This window comes from Barbus barbus (assembly GCF_936440315.1).
Source record: "Barbus barbus genome assembly, chromosome: 42".
In the NCBI taxonomy this organism is placed as follows: Eukaryota; Metazoa; Chordata; class Actinopteri; order Cypriniformes; family Cyprinidae; genus Barbus; species Barbus barbus.
The window spans coordinates 4,838,827-4,854,066 of NC_136720.1; the positions used below are offsets into that span (position 1 = coordinate 4,838,827).

General features: G+C 36.5%; 1 long non-coding RNA gene across 1 annotated transcript; it reads left to right on the forward strand.

Annotated features, from left to right (window-relative positions):
* Window positions 1–12,925: 12,925 nt before the first annotated feature.
* LOC306861385 lies at window positions 12,926–15,240 on the forward strand. Its single transcript, XR_013783468.1, has 4 exons — window positions 12,926–13,008; window positions 13,915–14,087; window positions 14,219–14,804; window positions 15,086–15,240. It is a non-coding gene; the product is annotated as an uncharacterized lncRNA (long non-coding RNA).

Consider the following 15,240-nt stretch of genomic DNA (forward strand, 5'->3'; position numbering starts at 1 on the left):
ATAGTTCATAGTTGCACAAACGTCTTAACTTCAGTCAATTCACTATACAGAAAGTGAAAGTAAAAAAAAAACGGACAGTTTTCCAACGCTGCATTCACGGCGCATATTCCCTTAGGGTGTTTTCACACCTAGTTCGTTTAACCCTTTCAAACGCTCTCGGAGCGGTTCAGCGTGTATATGTGAACAAACCATGTGATCTCAGACCCCCCTAAAAGGACCCAAAAGCGAACCGTACTCAGACCACCTCCGGAGGTGGTCTGAGTACGGTTCGTTTGTGGGTCCGTTTGCGGTTCGATATCTTCATGATATGCGAAAGTAATGAGATCCCGGTCCGCTTTGCGTTTCGTTTCGACATTTGTACCTGGAGGCTTGCCATACCTGCAGCCATGTTACGTCACTGCTGTAAAAACAGAAAAAAACTTTTCACCATGGCAGGTCGCGGGGTTGTGTGGTCCCAGGAGGAGAGTTGTGCACTTATTGAAATTTGGAAAGATGATTACATTAAACGCCAACTCTCCTCAACCCATAAAAACATAAAAGTGTTTCTTTTATTTGCCCAAAAAATGAAGGAAAGGGGATATAACAGAACCGCGCTACAATGCCGCGTTAAAGTCAAAAAACTTCGTCAGAAGTACATGAGCACCCGGGACAAAATCCGCCGAAGTGGAGAGTCCGCGGAAATAAAGGATTTCTGTCCCTTCTACGAAGATTTGGATGAAATTTTGGGTGCAAGCGCTTGTGCTTGCCCCACAAATGTTGTCGAAGGTGGAAGTGTGGATATGGAAAATGAAGAAGAACAAGGTAAGGGAATAATTTTGCATCCATATGTAAATGCTTATAATATATTAACACTATGGGATTTACTATTGACGAGTCCATATTCATAGAACTATTTACAATGGTTGCATTTATTAATATAAGTTTGCTACCTACACTCATTAAAGGGACAGTTCACCCGAAAATGCAAATTACCTCATTTACGCACTCTCAAGCCATCCTAGGTGTATATGACTTTCTTCTTTCAGACGTATATTACTATTTTATTATAATAAATGCTGTTCAGTTCATGATATCTAAATGTATAACCAATCGTAATTAATAGAACCTTATTGTAATGTGTTTTTATTATTGTGAGCTACAAAAGATGTATAGCGGACATGAAGATTACAGTATCAAATGAGGTTGATTTAAGTTGAACAAATAGAGTGATGAGATCAGTTCTTTTGATCAGTTATCCACTGCTTATTTTTCTGTAATTTGTGCCTTTCAGAAATGGAGAGATGCAGCACTGTTAATGAAAACAGTAGTGCGAGTGAAAGCAACAGCAATCATGACGATCAAATGATTACAGCAGACACTCCAAGACGTACACATCTGCATTCAGTTGAAAAACGACCAACCCGACGTTCCAGCACCACAGAGGTGACATCTATGCTAAGTAGCATAATTGACCAACAAAGACATTACTTTGAGCTCTTTGCCGCTGAAGAGGAGGAACGACACCGCAGAGAGGTTGAACTGGAGCGAGAACGCTTCAGATTGCAAATGGAGTTGGAAGAAAGGCGTCGGCAGACCCAGATGGAGCATGACCAAGCTATGTTGCGTATGTTTGCCCAAGTGATTAGTGCATCAACCCATACTGCACCTAGTCAAACACCTTTCTCTGCTTCAATCTATGCAACAGAGCAGTCAACCACACTTCACACACTCACCCGTGATCACCAGTCAAGTCAAGGATTTCCAGTGTATAACCAGGAAGTTTCCACTGATGCTTCTACTGAAGTGCCACTCTCATCAGTTTTACATGAGATAAACAAATTCCACTGAAATATGTCTTGTTCACTGGATTGTTGTTGTTCATGCAGCTCATGTTAGTTTTTGAAAACATTTTTGTTTTTGTTGCTGCATTACAAATGTTTCACCATATGCACATAAGAAACCAGAAACCATATTTTCTTTGTAAGAGAAGACATTTGAATGTTCTTTTTTTTAATACAGGCATAGTATCTGAAATATTTTCAGATATGGTTTTGAATCAAATTTTTTTTTGTATTGACAAACACAACACAGTAATGCTTGAAGTTTAACTAAGCACTTTATTTTTTGTGATTATATTATTTACAGATGTAATGTTCAGACGTTGAAAATATTCTGTTCAGAAGTCACTTGTTACATTTTTCCAAAAATAAATAATAATAAACAACTTAACTGGAATAATACAAAACAATTCTGTTGTCTTTTATTATATAATTTCTTTGAAAAAGAAACAATCCCTAAAACAATGAAATGCATCCTATTGTGAATTAAAAAAAAAATGATATGAACAAAGAAACATTTTAACATTCAACTGTAACTATCTTATCTGAGATCAAAGGAAGTTGGATTAACTTTACACAATGTTCCCTTAAATTTGTCTGAAATGTGTTGTTAAAGCTGTGCGAATATCTTGACCAGTGACATGATCAGGGATTGGCAGCTCTTCTTCACCCATTTCGATGTCCACTTCATCTTCCAAATTTTCCAGTAGGTCAGACTCCAGCATTTCACCTCTTTCTGTGAATTATAACACTTAAATTGGCCTACTTTGCACTGATAATAACAACAAAACTATATAGTAATAAATGAATAAAATTATTACAGTTCAAACGACAATATGTAATTATGTAGTTTTCTGTTTATGAAACTTTTCTATACTAACCGTTCAAATGAAAGCTGAAACGTCACAAGCAGTCCTGTGGCAAGCAGCAGCAGCTGTTGAAAGTGTTGGAAGAAAATTCTCTTTTTAGTTGCTATCCTTTTCCTTTTCCAATTTTTCAGATGCTTTCCTTTAGTTCTGCTTTGTCTGACTCTTTCTCTGTTTGTCATCTGCTTCAAAATGTGCCACATCCATGTGATGACAACATGTGAAGACGCCATCTTGAATACCCAAAATCCACTGCTGCAAAGAAAGCTGGGGTCTGAGTTCTTATAAAGTCGTGGTGTGAACAAGAAAGGGTCTGAGATCTCTTCATTGCTGAAGAGGACCAAAAAAAGAACTGGGTTCTCTTTTGAGTCCACTAGATTGTAAACACCAAAAGGACTGAGGTCACTTTCGGCTGGTTCCCTTTCTGGTTCACTTTAAGTGAACTGGGTTTGGTTCTCTTAAAACGAACTATATGTGAAAACACCCTTAGAGACGAATCTACTTCAACATGTGCTGATAATGGTATATAACTGTCTAAAAGTCTTAATAATTTTAATTTCAGGCCTGTAATCCCCCCGGTCTGCGACAATATTTTCAAAGCGTGACCAGTACGTGGTAAAAAAAGTTTAAGCACCCCAGCTGTAAGCCTATTGTAGTTTCTTAAAATTCATTAAACGACAGTAGCAGCAGAAGCAAAAATAATAGTTTTCATCTACCTTTATATTGTACTTATTTGTCCTGTTTTCATTTGTTTCTTAGCAAAACAAAGAAACGTCATACATTTTGTTTAGTCTTTGTGTCATGTAAGACTATTGCGAATCTAACATAATACAATCTGATAAATGTGTTATTATTATAATTATAAAAAAAAATTGGAAATTACTACCACAAAATCAATCAGGCATTTGGATAGCAAAATTCACCAAAACAAATTGTGAAATCCTGGTGGGACTGGTTAATAGAGAGAGACCCTAAACAAACACATGTACAAATCTGTCTTTCTTGACAATTCAAATACTATATTTCATTCATTAAACAAAAACAATTCTTACACACTACTTTATCTCGGTGTCTGATTTAAAGTGGGCAAAATGTTAGATCTAACGATCTGTAACTGATGAAAATGAACATAATTTTTACTCTGCCAGTTAAATATTGCACTGCAAACATCATTAACATCTTTAATTTTCAAAGCTAGCAAATGACCATGGTACAACAGCATAATCTAGGGCTAGCTGTGCATTAAACAATTTTAATACATGACACTGAGGTATTCAGTGTGACAATACAGCTTTGTATTGCTACTTTGCACACAGCCCTACAGTGCAATGTAGTCAGTGACATCATGCATTTGTGGCTGCTTTCATGTGGTCTGATCGTAATTTGAGACATTGTTTACACCTGTATCTAGCAAATGTTAAAGTAAGTTGTAAATGGGGACAAAGGTTTTTTAAAAATGTCATGACGTGTATATTTTTTGTCTTTGAGCACCATATATTGGTTTTCCAAACATTTTTACTGTAGTACTTTACTAAGATGTTGTAAACTTCTGTTTAGAGGCTTGTCAAAGGATTCACCCGAAGGTACAAGTCAAGGTGTTTGAGGAATACATTGCAGAAACCCTGAAGTATGCTCCTCATCGTGATTCAAGGGTGAGTAACATTCAAGAAATATGGCTTGTTTTCTTAACACTAAACATTTGTGTTTGTTTGTTTTTTGTATCCTGTGGGATACAAACATTTTGGGATGGGAGTACTAAATGTGTTTTTGTATTGTTACCTAAACAGTTCAGTTTGTACATTATCATTAAAAATACTTTATTAGTGTACTTTCAGCTTACATACTTATGCATAAGCAAAATAATGAAAAACATGCCAGAAACACCTATTTTATCCCTTTCACAAGTGAGCTTAAAATATTCTAGCTGAGCTGAGTTTTTTCTGAGCAATCGTTATTTTAGAAAGTATCGCCTTACTGTTTCCATGGCGTCGCGTCACGCGTTTCACACATACTCCGTATGCAGTGCTTATGCGGTGCATATTTTGTTCTGCACCCATGTTAATGGATTAGAGCGTTCACACTGCATGTGGTTGCTGTCCGGCAGTGCGTTCCAGCAGCGGTGCGTCACATGACACCACAGCCACAATAGAGCTGTAAGACACATGGATCGCTTTTGTTTAGTTTAGAGCTTTGCGGTACTTTGATGTCATACGGTGATCATTCTGCGCAGCGCTGCTTCAACGAGGCGTCAGCATCAATGCTTGACGGAGGGCGTGTCTGAAGCTTGGTGCTGACGCGCCGTCATAGTGATAACAGCCAATCACATACTTTTCTGGTGCTGCATGAACGGGTTTGGCTAGCGTCTGCGCTAAGATATTTGCATAAGGCGATCTGATTGGCTGATGCCTGCGTTGGCGCTTGAAAAGTTGGAAAGTTTTCAACTTCTGCCGCGTGAACGCCAGTAAAGCGATGCAAGGGACCCACAATTCAGTTCGGCAACGCTTGACGCCACTCCATTCAAAGTAAAGGAGAGACGTTGACACCGACGCCCTGTGTGAATGTGAATATTTTTATTTATAATTGTTAATGTTCTCTTATGTTCAACAACTTAAAGCTTTAAAATTATTCACTTTAAGGGGTCTAAAATAAAGAAAAGAGACAATTTTTTGTTACTCCAGCACTTTATTATACTGAATGTCCTGTGGTTTTTTTGTACTTGAGTGCAATACATTTTGGTTGAAAAAATGAGAATCGTGTAAGAGAATCGTGATCTCAATTCCCATGGAGAAAAATCGTGATTCACATTTTAGCAAGAATTGTACAGCCCTAGTTAAGGCCCGTTTTTATCATTCATCAACTGGAAAAAAATAATTCTGAAAGTGATTCCAATGATATTGATTCTGTGTTTATCATTGTAGCTGTGGTGTGGACTCTTCTATTCTTTAATATTGAGAAAGATTTTTAGAACTTTATCTTTATCGTTATCTTTACAGTTATTGTTCTTGGTGTGAACAGGCCTTTAGTTTACTCAAAAATTAAGATTTTGTCATTTATTCACTCACATGTTGTTCCAAACCTGTATCGGTTTCTTATGATGTTTTATTAACAAGGTTCGGGAGGAGCACGATCTGATAATCAACTAATTTGGCACAGGTGCAACTCGTTTAGCTAACCATCCTAACTAGCGCAATACGTATATATATATGCAGCCTAACTTGATTCAATGTTGATTCAGTGTTGGTCTGCTATCTGGGAATGGTTTTCTGTTGTAATATACTTTAAAATATAATGTATTTCTGTGATGCAAGGCTGAATTTTGATCATCATTACTCCAGTCTTTAGTGCCACATGATTCTTCAGACATTCTAATATGCTTATTTATTATCAATTTTGAAAACAGTTGTGCTGCTTAATATTTTATTATTATTATTATTACCTGTGATTATTTTTTTTCAGGAATCTTTGATGAATAGAGAGTTTTAAAAATGAATATTTATTTAAAATATAAATCCTTTTTAACAATACATTACCATTCAAAAGTTTGGGGTCAGCATCTTTTCTCTTTTTTTGTAATAAATTAATACTTTTACAAGGATGTGCTCAATAAAAATATAATATAATAAAGACTTATATTGTTAGAAATTATTTATTTTGAATAAACACTGTTCATAAGTTTTATTCATTTTTAAAATGTGTATTAATTTGCATATATGTGAGCCTAAGATCAAACAAAATGTTTATATTTATGTTTGTATATGATACAGTTTGATAAATTTCCCCAAATTTCCAAATAATTCCCATAAATTCCCAAAATTTCCCGGCAAGTTTCAAACTTGGAATATTTCGAAAATTCCCCAGACAAAGTCCCCTTTGCAACCCTAGTCATGCATCACATCAAGTCCAGTCTCCCAAACACGCTGGACCCATTCCAGTTTGCATACCACCCAAACCGTTCTATGGACGATGCAATGTCCTCCACTCTCCACCTGGCTCTTACTCACCTGGAACTGAAAGACTTTTTATGTTAGAATGCTGTTCATCGACTTCAGCTCAGCATTCAACACAATCACTCAGCAGCTTCTCAACAAACTAAACTCGCTGGGCCTTACCTTATCATTCTGTAATTAGATCCTGAACTGTTTAACCAGAAGATTTCAGTCAGTTCGTGTTGGTCACAACACCTCCTGTACTACCACACTAAACACAGGTGCCCCACAGAGCTTTGTGCTCAGCCCTCTGCTCTTCACGCTGCTGACTCACAACTGCACTGCCAAGTTCAGCTCCAACCACATCAAGTTTTCTGATTACAAAACTGTGGTATAAGCCTCATCAAAAACAACGATGAAACACTACAGAGAGAAAGTGGCACAGCTGGCCGAATGGTGTGGTGCTAACAACCTGGGCCCGGTTGCATGAAAACCCTTAAGATAAGAAAACCCTTAATTATAAGGTTAAGGGTACCCTTAGTGAAACATGGGTTGCAAGAAAAAACCCTAAGGGCTTACTTAAGGGAAGTTAAGGCTGTCACTTAAGTATTTCCCTTAATTGCTTAAGTGTTCCCTTAAGTTCTGTTATGCGTTGCTACAAAGTCCTTAGTAACCGTTTCACCTTAAAAAATTAAGGGACCAAAATAGCTCCCTTAAGTTATCTTTTACTCTAGCACGATGGCTGATTTCATGTTCATAGAAGAGGAGCAAGTACCTAGGCGCATTTTTAACGATCGAAATAATCCATTGGAGACTATGAATGATGCGCAGTTATTGAGAGAATATAGGTTTGATCGTCAGTCAATCCTTCATCTCACCGCAACGCTTGAGCCTGACCTTGAACACCAAACCCGACGAAGTCGTGCACTCCCAGCACTGCTTCAAGTTTTTATTGCTTTAAGGTTTTTCGCTTGCGGTACTTTTCAGTCTGTCATTGGCGATGTTTTCAGAGTACACAAATCCTCTGTCTGCAGAGCTGTCCATCGAGTGGCCTTAGCCCTGTGTCGCCGAACTGACACATATGTCAAATTTCCTTCCAGAGATGAGCAGGACGTATTAGCGGAGCGTTTTTTTGCAGTTGCTGGTTTCCCACGCGTTTGCGGAGTGATAGATGGAACACATGTGCGAATTCAAGCCCCACACCTATATGAAGATCAATTTGTCAATCGCAAAAATTTCCATTCTATAAATGTACAGCTGATATGTGACCCAGACAGCAAAATAACAAATGTTACTGCTGAGTGGCCCGGCAGTACCCATGATGCACGCGTGCTGTCTGAAAGTAAAATTTATCGGAGTTTTGAGGATGGAACACACAGGGGCTTACTTTTGGGGGACAGCGGCTATCCTTGTCGTGCATGGCTGATGACACCTTTTAGAAATCCAGTAGGAGCTGCACAGGTAAAATTTATTTAAATAACATATTTAAGCTATTTAGATAAATCAATAAAAGTAGTGAAATATTTGTAGGACTATAACTTAACGTGAATAACTTTAAAAATGGTTAATTTATTTTGACGAGTTAAAGTAGGCTAATGTAACTTATTGGCCATCATTTTTGTGCATGTTTAGTCATCTTTCGTTTTTATATATATATATATATATATATATATATATTGCAGGAACGATACAACACTGCTCTAACAAAAACTAGAGTAATCATTGAAAGGACGATTGGCCAGCTTAAAAGGAGATTTCACTGTCTTCACGGAGAACTACGTCTGGAACCAACAAAAGCAGGGAGAGTCATCATTGCATGTGTCATCCTCTTTAACATATCAAAAGACTTTGGTGTGCTCGTGGATGAACATGCTGACCCCGATGAAGCAGAGCAGCCAAATCAAGATGCGGAGGATGCAACGGAGGGACATGCTACCCGAGACATGCTCGTGCAAACATTTTTTTTTTAAAGTGGGCTGAATATGTTACAATAAACTGTATATAAAGTTCCAGATTAGATGCTGTATAAATTAAATATATGTATAAGTTAATAGCAAAACAAAGTAAATGTAAACAGACTTCAAAATATGAAACTACATTTTTATTTATATATTAAAAACAGACATTGAAACATTTACAATAAGCAATTCACACTGGATTATTATATAGAGAAAATTAATATTTATGTAGGCTAGTATGTATGTATTTCTGTATATTACAAATCATTTGAATAAAAGATTAAGGTTTGTGTTATGGTTCACTTATTGGCTGTAAAGCTATTAATCCCTCTTCAGCAAGTTTGTTAATTTTGTGTTGGAGTATTATGTTCTGCATATTCAGGTTTTCCTTTTCCATTTCTAATTTTGAAATTTCCAACTCTGCTTTCCTCTTCTGCAGCAAAAGAACTTCTCGCTGAAGTTCAGCAAGCCCTGATGTAACTCTTCCCAATCCTTTCTCCTCAGATGAATGTCTGAAAAAAAAAAAAAAACTTATTTAACCTAATATTAACAAATTATAAAACATTGTTTTACTCTTTTATTTGTTATCAAATGCAACACAGATGTCATTAATAACCTATAGCTGTCGCTAACCTCGCGGATGGATGGCTAGGGGTGGGGTTTGTCGCTCCTGGAACATTTTCCCAGTTTGGGGGATTATGCTGAAAAAAGAAAAATATGTTGTTGTTATTATTATTATTTTAGTACATACCCAACTCTGTATACTACAAAAGAGACCATATTTCAAAGCAAAAAACATTTAACAAACTGCATTAGTGTCATCTGTTATTTTACCTGACTCCCAAACTGCTTTGAGGAACGCCAGCAATACCGACTATGGTTGGAGAATCCTTCCCAAGTATGTCTTGTACCAATTTCGCTGTCTCGGACAGATCCTGTGGTGGTGGCCCTCCTCCTTTATACAACACAATTTGTTAAACTGTATTACACCAGGCGCGCTACTTTTTTTACACAATATATCCAGTCACGTATCAATTGAAATGTAACTCGTAACTCACCGGTTTTTCCAGATTCTTTTGTATAGTTGTTTATTTCTTTTCTTGAGCTCACAACTACGTTTTCATACTTCTTCATGACTTCTTCTACTGTGCGCTTGACAGCAAGGTTTCTTGAATTGATTTTGTCCGTTATCTCCTGCCAGGCTTTCGTCTTGTGTAAATGAGTGATAGATGGGTTATATCGACTCTTCAGGGTGTTTTTTCTTTTACCGTATTCTTCCAAAAGAATGGCCTTTTCGTCCTCAGTCCAGTTGGGTTTACGTTTTTTTGTTTTCTGTAATTTTATTACTCTCCATAACGCCAAAAATATTTTATAGCTGTAGTTGTAAGGTTATTTTTGCGGTCCGTTATGAGTAACTATGGCAACCGCAGCTCACGTTGCCGTGCGCTGCCAGAAACTACAGTGAAACGCTTAATATAAACACTTAGGTAAGGGTGACGGTTAAGACGTTTGTTGCAACTCTCTTAAGGAAATCCCTTGCCTCAGGGATCTTTTCCCCTTCAGGGATACCCTTACTTAAGGGTTTTCATGCAACCGGGCCCTGGCCCTCAATGTGAGGAAGACAAAGGAGGTTGTGAAGGACTTAATGGAGAAAACTCTGTTGAACACCCCTCCACTAACCATCGACAGCTCGGTCTTGGAAAGAGTCAGCAGCACTACATTCCTGGGAGTGCACATTATAGAGGACCTCACCAGGGGCCGATTGCACCAGCTGTGCTTAAGTTACAACGTAACCTAGTTGCGACGTAAAAAGACACTAAGTTACAACTTACGCACTACTAAATATTTTGGCGTTGCACCAGTAAACTTAGTTTAAACGTAACTCTACGTTCCAACTAAATATTTAGGGAAGCCTCTGCCCATGAATAACGGTCGAAAAGAGATGGCAGCCAGATTAGATCACATCGATGAGCTCGTGATCGATAATGAAGAACCGCATTTTCATAGATGAATTTTATGAGACAGACATTCTCCTTTTATTTTTGATGATGTTGACATATTTGCTCGTTTGCGCTTTAAAAGAGAGGGAATACTGCACATAACAGACTTGATAGCGTCTGATATTCAACACGAAACAGACCGAAACTGCGCTCTCTCCCCCTATAACTTTCATTAGTTGTCAGTTATAATCGTCAAAATGAAAGGAAATAAACATTTGAAATATATCAGTCTGTGTGTAATGAATGAATCTAATATACAAGTTTCACTTTTTGAATGGTATTACTGTAATAAATCAACTTTTTCATGATATTCTAATTTTATGACCAGCACCTGTATATCTTGACTCCATATAGTGGTTATTTTGGTAAAATCCCAGGTATTTTGAGCAGTAGGATTATAAAAATATGTGCTAATATAAAATTCAATCAAGTAGTCTATATCAAATTGCAAAATAAATCTATCAGTACTTCTTTACTTAAGTACATAAAAAATTGAGTACTTTTGTACGTTCACACGAGTTGAAAAAGCAGTACTTTTACTTTTTTAGTATTTTATCATACGTATCTGTACTTTTACTCAAGTACTTGATTTGTGTACAGAGTAGGGATGTCAATTTTCGATCATTTCCACAATCGATCGTTGTTTAAATTAACGATCAATTAATTAATTAATCGTTAACCTTAATACTGCAAAATGCGTCTATTGCAATAGCATATAGTCACTGGCATGACAGGATGTGCAAATGCCACTCAAAACGCCAGCTTCCTCACCCATTCCTCATTTTTAAATGGTTTCATGGTGCTTGTTGTTTTATTTTAAAACATCGTCGCAATGTTTGCAATTGACATTATCAGGATTTAAAATAAAATGTTCCCAAACAAGCGCAAGTACGGCACGTGGGGTCAGTGATCCGTTTCCAAAACCACCGGCGTTGCAACAGCAAAACACACCGTTACCCATTTGAAACATTTTAATGCGAGTATTATGACACAAGTGAGGTACAAAGCTTTGTTAACAAGAGAAATAAATGGTTAGCAGGCAAATGTTACATCGCGACCATGCTTTCGGATTCATGCTGTTCGAGCGCATACATTTAAATCAAGCCATTCGTGGCTTTGTGTTCTGTTTTGCCAGATGGTCACGAATTGAATATTATTTGTTTCTTTTCCCGAATCCTCACTGTCTCACCCTCTAGATTCGCAGGTTTATTTTATTGTTGTTTAAATCGCATCTCTTACTGTGGTAAACATGTGGGGGGGAATTAAAGATGAGTTAAGAATTCGTTACTATGACTTAAATTGCTCCCGCATTTAAATTCATGGGTTTTCTAGGGAACAAATTAATGAAACCTGGACAGTGGCCACAAATTAATATGTCGTAGGAACAAATTAACAATTTGTATGAATGAATAGCCTGTAGTATTTGTCCTGCTCGCGTCCGCAGTCCTGTCAAAGCGAAGTGCCCGATATGCAACAATTATCTAGGGAAATTATAATTGTACATGACTTCCCAGCAAACATTGGTCCGACGGCGACGTCCTGTCCCTGGCCAAAAATAGTCACGGTAGGACGACAAAATATGCAAAAAATTGTAACAAAAAATATTTCTTAAAAATGCATTCAAATACGTTTGTACATGTCTACAATTCTCTGTGGTTGCATGTAAAGTTGTTACTTTGACTTTTAGCTGCGTGTAGTTCAAAATATACCCTGTTGTGATTCAGTTGTGAAAGGACGTCCAGCAGGTGACGTCTTCTACACGTGCATTTATAGTCCATCGTCAACCTCTTTAAAATCCTTATGAAATATGCAAAAGCCATTGTGCTTACACATTCACATTCACATACTACAGTAATTTATTTAAGTGCCCAAGTAGTTTCTTAAGAGGTTGTTAATAGTCGTCCACTGACGTCCTTTAAACATTTAGTAAGACCCATACAAACCAGCACGGAAATCTTTATTAAAAAAAAAACTTCAGTTTGTTTTACATCTTGTTTTATGTCAAATTCTATTCACAAAGTGCCCCTGTAGTTAAGTAATTGTGAAATCACTGCATTTACTCATTATTCCACCAGTTTCCCATACATTACAATATGATTTCATTATTTTGTTTATATAATTATTAAATATATATAGGCTATATCCATAAGTTATTCATACGTTATTCATAAAGTCACAATTTAAAGTCTTGAGCTGGATGCAAAAACTGCTGCCAAGATGTTGTAACAAATCTCGCGATATGATATCCCTATAGCAGATAATCTCGCGATATGACAGTTTGTATACTCAACATTCCAGATCAGTAGGTGGCGGTAATGCATCTTTTTATGCTGGTTTGGCAAAACCGCCAAAAACACCAGAAGAGGAGTGAGCGGTAACGTATTTCTACAACACGAGGAGAGTTTTTTTGCGTTTACGAATCATTAAAAATTTACTGGTGGGTAAGTACATTTTGAGGTATTTTATTAATGTATTTTATTTTTACTTGTTTTACTCGGAACAAAAATCCAAAAGCAAGTATAAGCACACTGTCAAGTTAAATTAAGTTTGGCTGAAGTTAGCTAGTATGCTAAAAGGTAATGTTTAATGCTAGGGCCTTTTTTAACCCTTAAAACAAACTCATCTGTGGCAAAATAAAACGTTTATGGAACTTAAAAATTTAAGTAACCACCTTTCGAATATTTTCACAGAATGTTAAAGTGTGTTTGTGTTATGAGATACATAAAAAATGATATATTTAGTATAGTACACACACACACACACACACACACACACACACACACACACACACACACGTGTGTGTATATATATATATATTTCTTTATTATTAGGAAAACTTCTTGAGAAAAATGTGGGATTACTTTGCTTAAGCAAACCTCTTGGTGGTAAATTGATTCAGTAAAAACAAAAATGTGCATAAAAGGAAAAAAACTGTAGTTAAATGGATATGTACTTTGATATCAAAGACATGCAGCACACAAGAGCACATTGGTTAATTAAACATGTTTAAAGATTAAAATAAAAAGTGCTACTCAGATGTAGCATTCTGACAGTTTATTTCTGAAAATAAATGAAATGAAAGGCACTGCAATGTTAAAACTGTAGAATCTGAAGAATAGAGCTGAAGAATAATTCACTGAAATCTGTAAATTAATTAGAACATGGCTGACTTCAATAAGTGCTTTAAAAGTATTTTGTCATTTTAGATTTGCTAAACATGTCCTCTGACTATCAAATAAAGTGGAGACGCAGTGTGACTGCAAGTCTCATATTAAATTTTGTGCTTTAAGTACTCAAGTGTCCAGATACGTGTAAAATACATGTTAATGTAATGATTTCTCTATCAGGATTCCAAAGGAAAGTGTTTAGCCTGCTGTTTGGCCTAAAAGAGGAACTTCAGCAACTTGCTGCCATTCTTGACCCTGGAAAGTCGTCATCATCGTTTACGAGACTAGAGTCTGAAAGTGACCTGAAATCCTTTGAAGAGTGCATGAAAGATGACCAAAAGAAGTGGATCTGTGTAAGTTTAAAATGTGATGAGGATTTTGGGTATATTTCCAGATATACATAAATGCATATGTACGTGCACACACAGATAAGTGTTATTTAAATATCATATTACATTTCTTTTGTTTGTGGTGTCACTTTTAGGTTCAGCAACTGTCCAGAGTTGGCGGAATGTCAGTCAGAGACTGTGTAAACAAAGTCATGAACAGATATGTATTTACCTAGCATTGTTTGTGTGTTTAGCTGTGTCATATTTCAGAAAAAAATGACAAAAATAACAGTAGCTACAATAATGACCTCAACCTTTGATAATACTATAATTCTGTCACACATTATATCTACTTATATAATTGCCAGTTTTTGTGTTGAAGTTTTAATGTCTGTGCTAAATCAGGCTGTTCGTAGGACTTTAAACAAGATACAAAAACCATAATGTTAGTGTAAGAAATGAATGAGTCATTACGTGTCACAAAAACTTTGGATAGGGACAGAGCACTTATTACATGATAGACTAGTGGTTGTGAAAGTGTATGTTTTAACACTGCATGCAACTGGCAAGCTGCACAGTACTGCTAATTTGCAATGCATTTTAATATTATGAAGTAAATCCTGAATTGTTTATTTCTCAGAATCATGTCAAATGCCTTAATGGCAAAATTCAACATGAGGGGTGGTGGCCAGCTGGAAAAGAAGGCATTCAAGGCTACACCTTTATATAATATAATACAAGGTCATTTGTGACACACATTGTATGTTCCTTGTGTCTTATTTATTTAAAAGACCTATTTTTATCAGAAATGTCCAAACGCATAATAAACATGTTTTTAGTCCCAGTGTACTCATATGTGGACATGTATGAAATCAACATCCTGTGTCATGAATTAAGTCTTCATTTTGAATTTTGAAGTCTTGTTCGACTGCATTGTATAATTCGTTTGATAAACAAAAACACTTTCTAAATAAGTGCTTGTTTAACTTCTTGCTTTTTACATTCATATTCTCTTCCCTCAGATGCTGTGAAGAGGTGGAGCCCAAATGCTACTGACTTGGAAATTGACGTAGCAATGGCGGAACACTTGAAACATGCTCCAGGAAGAGCTGGGGGTGGGGGTTATAAGAAGTAAATGGTGGTAAACCCAATGGCAAAGTTACTGAATCAGTGTTTA